This window comes from Mytilus galloprovincialis, chromosome 4 (assembly GCF_965363235.1).
Source record: "Mytilus galloprovincialis chromosome 4, xbMytGall1.hap1.1, whole genome shotgun sequence".
Taxonomy (NCBI): Eukaryota; Metazoa; Mollusca; class Bivalvia; order Mytilida; family Mytilidae; genus Mytilus; species Mytilus galloprovincialis.
In genome coordinates, this window is record NC_134841.1 from 52,800,919 (window position 1) to 52,810,670 (window position 9,752).

Below are 9,752 nucleotides of genomic sequence, written 5' to 3' on the forward strand. Positions count from 1 at the left end.
AAAGTAATAATTTTTCGATATGAATTATTTCATGTACACCTATCAAATCTTTATTTCATAAACGACAATATAAGTTTGTTCCTATTGGTGATACAAAATGGCAGATTAAATATTCTGTGTTTGAATTAAAACGCTCATAAACCTAAAAACGCACACATGTACGTTTGTGAAGTAAAACAACATTCAGAGGAATAATTAATATTGTGTTACCGTGTTCGGGACGTAGCACTTCTTTCTGCTGCATTTAATAAAATGGATGGCTGCGAAGATGGATAAGTCATAATGTCTGCTAGAAATGAAAATATTATTTTTCCTTACGCCTCAGTGAGAGTAATTTAGAATAGACGAGTATGTGTGAATGACAAATTATTCTTATTTTCTCTTGAAAGGAAAATACCACCCCTGACACAAACGTTAAAAGTTTCTAGATAATGATAAGATACGGAAGGTTAATGGCAGGTACTTCGACAAAGTACTCATAATAATTTAGACAGTGATGCAAATAACACTTAAATTGTTGGCAAAGTGTAAAAACATGTGTAAGTTAACGGCCTTAGATCATTTATCAATACTGGAGGGCTGATAACATGGATAATACATTGTTTATCAAATATGTAGATATGCAAAGGAATTAAAATATTATAAAACCTGCAATCTTGTACAAAAGAGTTCCGATTCTATTTAAGGTTCCACTAAATTCAAAATATAGGACACTTCATAAACATCTAAACTTTGCCTGTATTTTTCAACCTATGATGAATAAAGTCATAAACTATGAGAACATATGTTCATTTAAACATACTTAACATATACACACGGTGTAAATTGTAAATAAACTTGAAATTGATATGTTGTGGCCAAACCGGTTCTTGGGGTGAACACTAAATTTTCAAAAAAATCTGGAGGACTGCAAGACGACTTAATTTGTTTAGAATTGGTATGGACGAATACTGTTATATCTAATGCAGAGCAAGCTCATGTTGATTTTTCATAAAATGTATTGATTTTCGAGTTTCAGTTAATTTCATGTATCTAAGTGAACGAATATCGAAGTTACAATACAGAAATTGGACAAATATGCCATTAAAACATATGTATGTGACAAATCAACATGAGCTTGCCATGCATTACATGTAACAGTATTCGTCCATACCAATTTTAAGCAAATTAAGTCGTCTCGCAGGCCTCCAGATTTTTTTGAAAATTTAGTGGTCACCCCAAGAACCGGTTTGGCCACAACATAACAAGTTCAAGTTTATTTGCAATTTACACAGTGTGTATATGTAAAGTATGTTTAAATGAACATATGTTCTCATAGTTTATGACTTTATTCATTATAGGTTGACAAATACAGGCAAAGTTTAGATGTTTATGAAGCGTCCTATATTTTGACTTTAGTGGAACCTTAATTCAAACAAGCACATATTTCGATTGACCAGGAATCGAATAATACTAATATTTGTACATGTAATAATCATCTTTGATTTGTTAGCTAGTTAGTTGCTTTTATCTGCTGTGCTTATATATTATTCTAAATATGCTACTTTATTTTGCATACAATGCTTTTATCTTTTTATAAATATGTCATCCATGGTATCTTACCATACACTGCATGTTTAACATTGTGCTGCGTTTATGTCTTTTGTAAATGTATGATACATTTTGTTATTGTTTTGATTTGAAAAGCTCACTTGAAAGTTTGAATTGAATACATTTTGACACACTCTTAATTAAATGTGATGTTGGTTTTTTTTTTAAACTTTTCAGGTAAAATTCATCTTAAAATGGCTTGTGTAATTCTGCTTCCATGCTTTCATTTATTAATAACATTAACATTAACTTGATTCCTTAATACTGTCGAAAGAAGATTGACTTAATATGTGACCCTTTGTGCAACTGATTTAATATTTATGTCAAGCATGATGCGTGGTACACTTTCAATACATGGCGTTCTTTTTATGCTGAGATGCAATGACAATTTTTAACAACTAAGTTTTTTAATAAAGTAACTATTCTCAATGGTTGATCATATGAATATATATATAGTGATAATATTATATTAGTTATTCATCAGTTTGGCTCAGAAGTCAGTTTCAACCATCCGATTGCTGATTGTCGGTTTGATTTATAATTGAAAAGCTATTGTCACAATCATTTTATATGTCATTGATCCCAAATTATATGTTGCATTTGAACATTAGTGGTTGTTATGCTTATTATAATTTGTCTGAAAGTTTCTCATTGTGTTATTGGGCAGAAAACACAATGATCAAATAAAGATTGTGACAAATAAAACGTTAAATAACAAAATTACCGAATTCAAAACGGAAAGTCCTTTAGCAAAGGTCAAAATCAAAAGCCTAAACACATATAACCAATTGAAAACAACTGTATTATTCCTGACTTGGTACAGGCACTTCCTAATGTAGAAAATGATGGATTAAAAAAATTATCAAGATTTTATTTGTAGACAACATATTTTTTCAGAGAGTGTAATGCTTATCAAGAAAGTTCCCGGATTAACCTAGTCTCCAATACCGTCTCACGTTATGAATACGGAAAATGAATTAGATAAAGTATCTAAATGATCATCCAATTATTCAAATCAATATGAAATAGAATAATATTCTTATCTGCCTCTGACATAAATGAGTAAAATGCTACTTAAATTAATACTCATGAATGTATGCATTCAATTCCAACTATTTTTTTGCAAAACAACAATACAATTCAATACTATGTCGTCTCTTACGTGAGTATTGGTGTAGTTAAGTTCTATCTGTCGTTTCATTCATGACGTATCTTCACATCAGTGTGTTGGTATAAAGTATTGAAGTGTCAAGCGAATCTATTTTAAAAGAATACAATATTTCATTATAGACAGAAATACCGGTATAAAGCCACTATTTTTAATTTAAGACATAAAATGGTAAACTCGATAAAATAATGTTATGTTTTTTTATATATTCAAAGGATGTTGGACAAAAAGTAGATAATTTAAACCGTCACTAAAAAAAGCACCACAACATAATTTCAACACTGCTTTTAAACTGATACACGTGACAAAAATACCAAGAAAGCGAACGACCAAAACGGTCAATATTTTTTATCTCGAAACTTTTAAATGATGTTTTATCATACCCATGATCATATAGATAAAATTGTATTATAATTAGATATAAATCCATTTAAAAAAAATGGTGAATGGCATACATTACCCGATGAAATCGAAACAGATTTTATGAAAGTGATTTCTACCGGACAAAGGACGTCACAGAAACGGAAAGCGGCGATGATAGTTACTAATGGCTTGTATCAGTCCCCTTTAAAATTGCAATACTGTGGAATTTTGATGAGCATTGATGCGAACACTGATTTGGTCAGTTCTGTTAACAGTTCTACGGCTAGAACTGATTTGGACACTTCTACCTTGAACAGTTTTAGACAGTTCTACCCTAGAGCTGATCCTGACAGTTTTACTTAGAACAGTTCTAGGCCACGGTAGAACTATTTAATGACAGTATAAACCAGTTTTATGACAGATTATTCTGAAAGTTCTAATGAGAGGTTAGAAGTGATATCCACTGTATATTTAACAGAATCATGTCATTTTATGATTATTCCTTTTGAATATTTTTTTATCCATAAGACTGTCATGACTGGCCAATGTTGTTAATACAAACTAGACCAGAAACATTTGGAACTCAATGTAAGGACACAGCAGACATTTAGGGCAATACAAAAAACTACACTGTGGATATACTCTGTCCAAAGGAATCAGAGAAAAAGTTAAATAACAAATATACAGAACGCCAAGGAAATTGAAAACGGAAAGTCCCTAATCAAACGATAAACTCAAAGATCAACCATTAAAACGAATGAGAGATAACTGCCATATTCCTAAATTGGTACAGGCATTTCCCTATGTAGAAATGGTGGATTAAACCTGGTTTTACACCTACCTAAACCTCTTACTAGAGAATCACTACTTACACTAATACACGAGCAATGGTTGCTAATAAAAGAAAATATATTGTTTATCAATGCTTGACACAAAAGCACTTCACTCACATTTAAAAAAGACACCAATTGACGACATGAACTATTTAACTACAATTCTGTTATTTGTTACATATTTTCATATCCATTTCTTCATTCCTTATAAGGGGGAGAGAATAGCGTCGGTTTGGTTGCATTTATACAGTCATGTTTAATAAGAATGATAACATTAAATCAAACGATGTATTTGGAACATTTTGCATTAAAAATATCGGAATCTGTTTTGTGTTTTGCTATCTTACTAACCAATACGGATTTCATACAGTAAAAATTTAGTGATGTAAACAATCTTTGTATGAGCCTAGACATGTTGGACTGAGATATTACAATATTTACAATAGTGTTTATTGCGGGTAAATGTTAGAAGTGATCTCCACTGTATATTTAAGAGTATCATGTCATATTATGATTATTCCTTTTGAATATGTGTTATCCATAAGACTATATGTTTCTTAAGGAATACCATCTAAATTTCTAAAATATTTTTTTTAACAGAAAATGTACAGAATTATACATCGTCATTGAAATTATATACACGTTGAGACGCAGCCGAGGGTCGTATACATTTTCATGGATAGCTTCAACACTCAGACAGAGACACATGTGTAACATGAGGTCATTGATAATAGCATTGCATAAACATGAAGAAGTAAATATATGGTATCGATAATATAGATATAGCAACTTCAGAATCGTATACAATGAGATAGGTTCTATTATAGAATCAACAAGTTTAGATTGTAGATCATGCAATTTGTATTGGTTCATTTCGTATAATTTTGTAAATATAAAACAGTGCCTTTATAGGCTTGGTTTACAAGTATCTGTTTAGTATCAAAGATTTATACCAAATATATTTGAAAATGACACCCAAATACGAAAATAAAAAATTAAAAGTATCTGCAATGTAAATTTCAGATTTTGTTTAGATTTCCTCTTGTTCAATACCAAAATTTTAGTTTTCTTATCATTCATCTTCAGTTTCAAATTTTAGCAGTACAACTTGAAAATATTTAAGGGATTTTTCAAATAAACGCATCATACCAGGACTAAATTTTGTATATACGCCAGACGCGCGTTTCGTCTACAAAAGACTCATCAGTGACGCTCCAATCCAAAAAAGTTAAAAAGGCCAAATAAAGTACGAAGTTGAAGAGCATTGAGGACCAAAATCCCTAAATGTTTTGCCAAATCCAGCTAAGGTAATCTATGCCTGAGGTAGAAAAGCCTTAGTATTTCAAAAAGTTAAATTATGTAAACAGTTAATTTATAAATATAACCATATCAATGATAATTCATGTCAGCACAAAAAGTGCTGACTACTGGACTGGTGATACCCTCGGGGAAATAAATCTCCACCAGCAGTGGCATCGGCCCAGTGGTTGTAAATAAACTCATCATAGATACCAGGACTAAATTTTCAAATATTCTTTTACTTTTGAAAAAAGAACAGTATAATCAGAATACAGTAAATAAACAATTAAAGTTCGATTTCAATTTTTTTCCCTTAAAATTTATTAAGGAATACCATCTGATTTGCCAGAGCTCAGTCTCAGTGGAACGAACCTATGTCCGGTGTTGAGTCGACACGAGGGAACGGTGACACATAACCACCTGACCCTCCTGGTACAATATTTTAACCTCTTCTTTTTTTGTAAACATTTTCCAATCCAAGGGCTAAAAAAGGTGCTTTATTCTAAGTTGCACGGAAAATGGAATACACACACAAGTCAGGAGCCTCTGGCCTTTGTTAGTCTTTTATCATTTTAACTTTTAGTTTCTTGTGTACAATTTGGAGTTTAGTATGGTGTTCATTATCACTGAACCAGTATATATTTGTTTAGGGGTCAGCTGCAGGACGCCTCCGGGTGCGAGAATTTCTCGTTGCATTGAAGACCTGTTGGTGACCTTCTGCTGTCGTCTGCTCTATGGTCGGGTTGTTGTCTCTTTGGCACATTCCCCATTTCCATTCTCAATTTTACAATCTAATATTTAATATTTCAAATTAAGTCATTTAAATGAAACACAATATCAGTTTTTATTCTATTTAATACGTTCTCTGTTAACAAGAGGTCACATAATGTTGACCTCAAAGTTACTATGTATTTCAAATATTTAAGACAAAATGATACAAATTTTCATCAATGAAATTAATTACGTTCGTTAAATTTGCGATTCAGCGAATTGAAAAAAAAATTGTAACTTTTCAAGAACTTATGGATAAGCAAATAAAATGATTGTAATATTTAATTCAATTGTAATTCAATCCGATGATAGATGATAGTTCACTGTGAGCAGGACTATTTGACAGGTGTTTCGTTTAATCCCTCCCATTACATACAATGATCTTTAATATGTTTCTATTGTAAAAAATGAAGTCTCCAGAGTGAACATTTCACCCATTTGCTCTTTGATTAATGTTTGTAAACATTTGTGATGTTTTCGAGTGTTTATCGTTGTTATTGTCCATTAATGAGTTTTAGAATGCAACATTAGCTTCTTTTTATAGCTTTGATTTAAAACTATCGTTCCAAGACGAAATGACAATAAACACAAATTGTGAACAGATTCAACCATATAACAACTTTAATTAAAATGTCAATTTCATTGTGTCGATATCAATCAAATAATTGGAAAATGAGGAAGTTACAAAATGAAAGAAAAGTGGATGAAATTCCGGGATTATTGTCATTAAGTAAGGGTTTGAAACGAACACTTGGTTGCTGATCTTTTTCGAATAAGAGATAATAACAATTTTATTAGGAAGATAACTTTTAATCCCTTTAACAAGTTTTCTTCATGGTTAATTTATTTTTGATTTTATTTGTAATTGGATATGTGAAGTGCTGTATGCCAACCTATTCACATGAAAACCGTTGGTGTCCAGATAAGACGAGTAGTACGATCAGGTTAGACCACAGTCATGACGACTTTTAGCGTTATCCAAATGACCACTATTACTAAAAAAAAAAGTCGAATCAACAAGAAAAAAAACAACATAATTTTGCTAAAAATCACAAAACTTTTATTAATTTTTAACCCAATTTTTCGTTAAAACGTCAGAAACCAGAAGCTTGCAATTGTTTTTCTTCAAATGACTTATTTAAACAATCTGAACGGTTTTTATTTCCATATTGAAGATATGAATGTTTTATGATACACTATATACAGTTTACAGCATGAAATGTTATAAAAACATCCTTAATGGTTTCTTAAAGCCTTGGATATAGCCAGAATTAACTGTTATTTTTTGCTATAAATCCTTTCAGACTTGAAAAAGGACTATTATTCATATCATTTGATATTAGGATTTATCACTATTTATTGCATTTGCATACATACAAACATTTTTAAATGATTCGGGAGGTGTATATTGGTTTCATAATGAAGATTTTCACCGAAAGGAGAAGTCTTATTTTTTAAATCAATGGTATAACCAAAAGACAAACTTTGGTAGGGTAAGAGTTATCTTTCTCAATATTTCAATATTTACAATAGTTTCTACCTTAGCAATGTTACCTGTAAGCATGTTATGCAAAAGAAAACAAACATCTATGTTGAAAATTTAGTGAAAAAAATCTTAAAAGGTAAGTGAACGCTGTAACGTATATTACTACTAAAAGTAAAAAGTTTCCATGGTGTACTCTTATAAAAATCATTTTATGAAATACTTCCTGAACTTTAAATTATGAAAATATATGGATTGTAGAAACATGCACCAGGAACAACATATAACATAGGGGAATTGGGCACTTATTTTGTAACTAAATCTAAAAATACATCTGTAAGTCATCGGTATTCCTGTCAATGGTGAGACCACTTTGATGAAATAACACCATTGACCAGTTTAGTAACACCACTGAATATATTATGACAATCAGCATTTTTTTTTTATGTTTCTTTCATGTTTAACAAGCGATACATCATGTTATTTATGAAAAACAATTCTTATTTAACAATGTTTTAATAATATCATGTATTACATATACAAAAATTCCACAAACTGGTGTATGCTGGTAACACCAATGACACTATTTAGTAACACTATTGACATTTTTAGTTATTGATGTTATGTTATTATATAATTTGAGATTTTTTGGCTTAAGAATTATTTTTTTTTTCTTTTTCTTTTGCTCGGTGTTCTTTGTTTTGTGTTCAGTACTTATTAAGTAAAATTTGAAATTTGTTGTCAATGGTGATACTTTTGTGTCATTGGGGATACTGAAGGGTCAGTGGTGTTATTATATAAAAATGTTATAATTTCTATTTTTCATTAAAAACTGAAAGTGTTTTAGGTCCTATAAGAAGGATTATACATTATCGAACCATTCAATCTTTCATATTTTACAAATATACAGTTTAAGTGTATTTTCTAATATCAACAACGACCATAATTAGGACAGCCAAGTTTTTTACAACAGTTTATTCTGAAATTTATGTTTAAATAGAATGCATACCTATAAAAATAATGTCAATATGTAGTAACTTAAACCTTAACAACAAATCAAAACAGTTGTTTTGTATTTAACAATCTTTTCGATAAATGCATGTATTTGTATTGGTAACACCATTGACACGATTCTATCAAGGGAAGACATAAAATTGTTAAAATTGAAGGAACTTTTCATTTTTCCATTGCATATTTCTGAATATAGTTGCTACCATATTATAAATATAGGACATATTTAATTTTTTTAGAATGACATCATTTTCTCAAATATTCCTTAATCGAAATAGGCATGTTTTTTTTTATTTACCCCAATACGAGAAGCGCAAATATGATAACTCAATGCACACATTTAAATAACGTAAATACTGATTTAGAATAAAATAACTGTATAAAAAGTATCCGAACTACCTAGTATTAAATATGAAATTATTTTTACATAATACTTTTATTTACAGACATTATTTTTATCCTGATATCGTGCAAAAATTATTTCTAAGTGTCGGACCAATGGGTTGTCGGATATATTGGTTGTTGGACTAATGGGTTGTCGGATAATTGGGTTGTCGGACTAATTTCGAATTAAGGGACAGGATGTAGATATACAAACTCGCTCGATGAGAGATAATTTGATATTTCGCGGGACTCCTGATGTTTTTGATATCGATATCAAACAAACTGAAAATACGGAAGAAAAACTTTAAACATTTTTAACAAGTGAACTTGGAATCGAAGACAATATTCTGTTTCACGTGGTACATAGACTCAAACCGCGCTAAGATAGAGGTCCCATGGTAATCGTTGCTAAATTTGAGAAAAGAAGGGACCGCGAAAAGGTGCTTGCGGCTGAGAGAGAAAAATGAAAGAAAGGGACACTTTTCGTGTCCATGAACAATTTCCAGGGGAAGTTATTCAGAGAAGACGTGAATTGGTGTCAATCATGAAGGACGCTAGACAAAAACAACACGTTGCACATTTACGTGATGATAAACTGTACACCGACAACAAGTGATTCTTCCCGCATCCACCACCACAAATGCCACCTAGACCATCGTTCCAAAACGAGCGACCTATGGAACAAATATCACCTCCTCCTTTTCCTGATGCATATGAATTTTGTGCAAGAGGAACAGAAAGAGATATCAGCACTAGTGGTGTAAATCGAACAAACAATTCGGATCCTATTTTTTTTTTAATCAAAAATTTGTTTTCTTATCGTCTGTGGTATAAAACAAAAACTGTTATG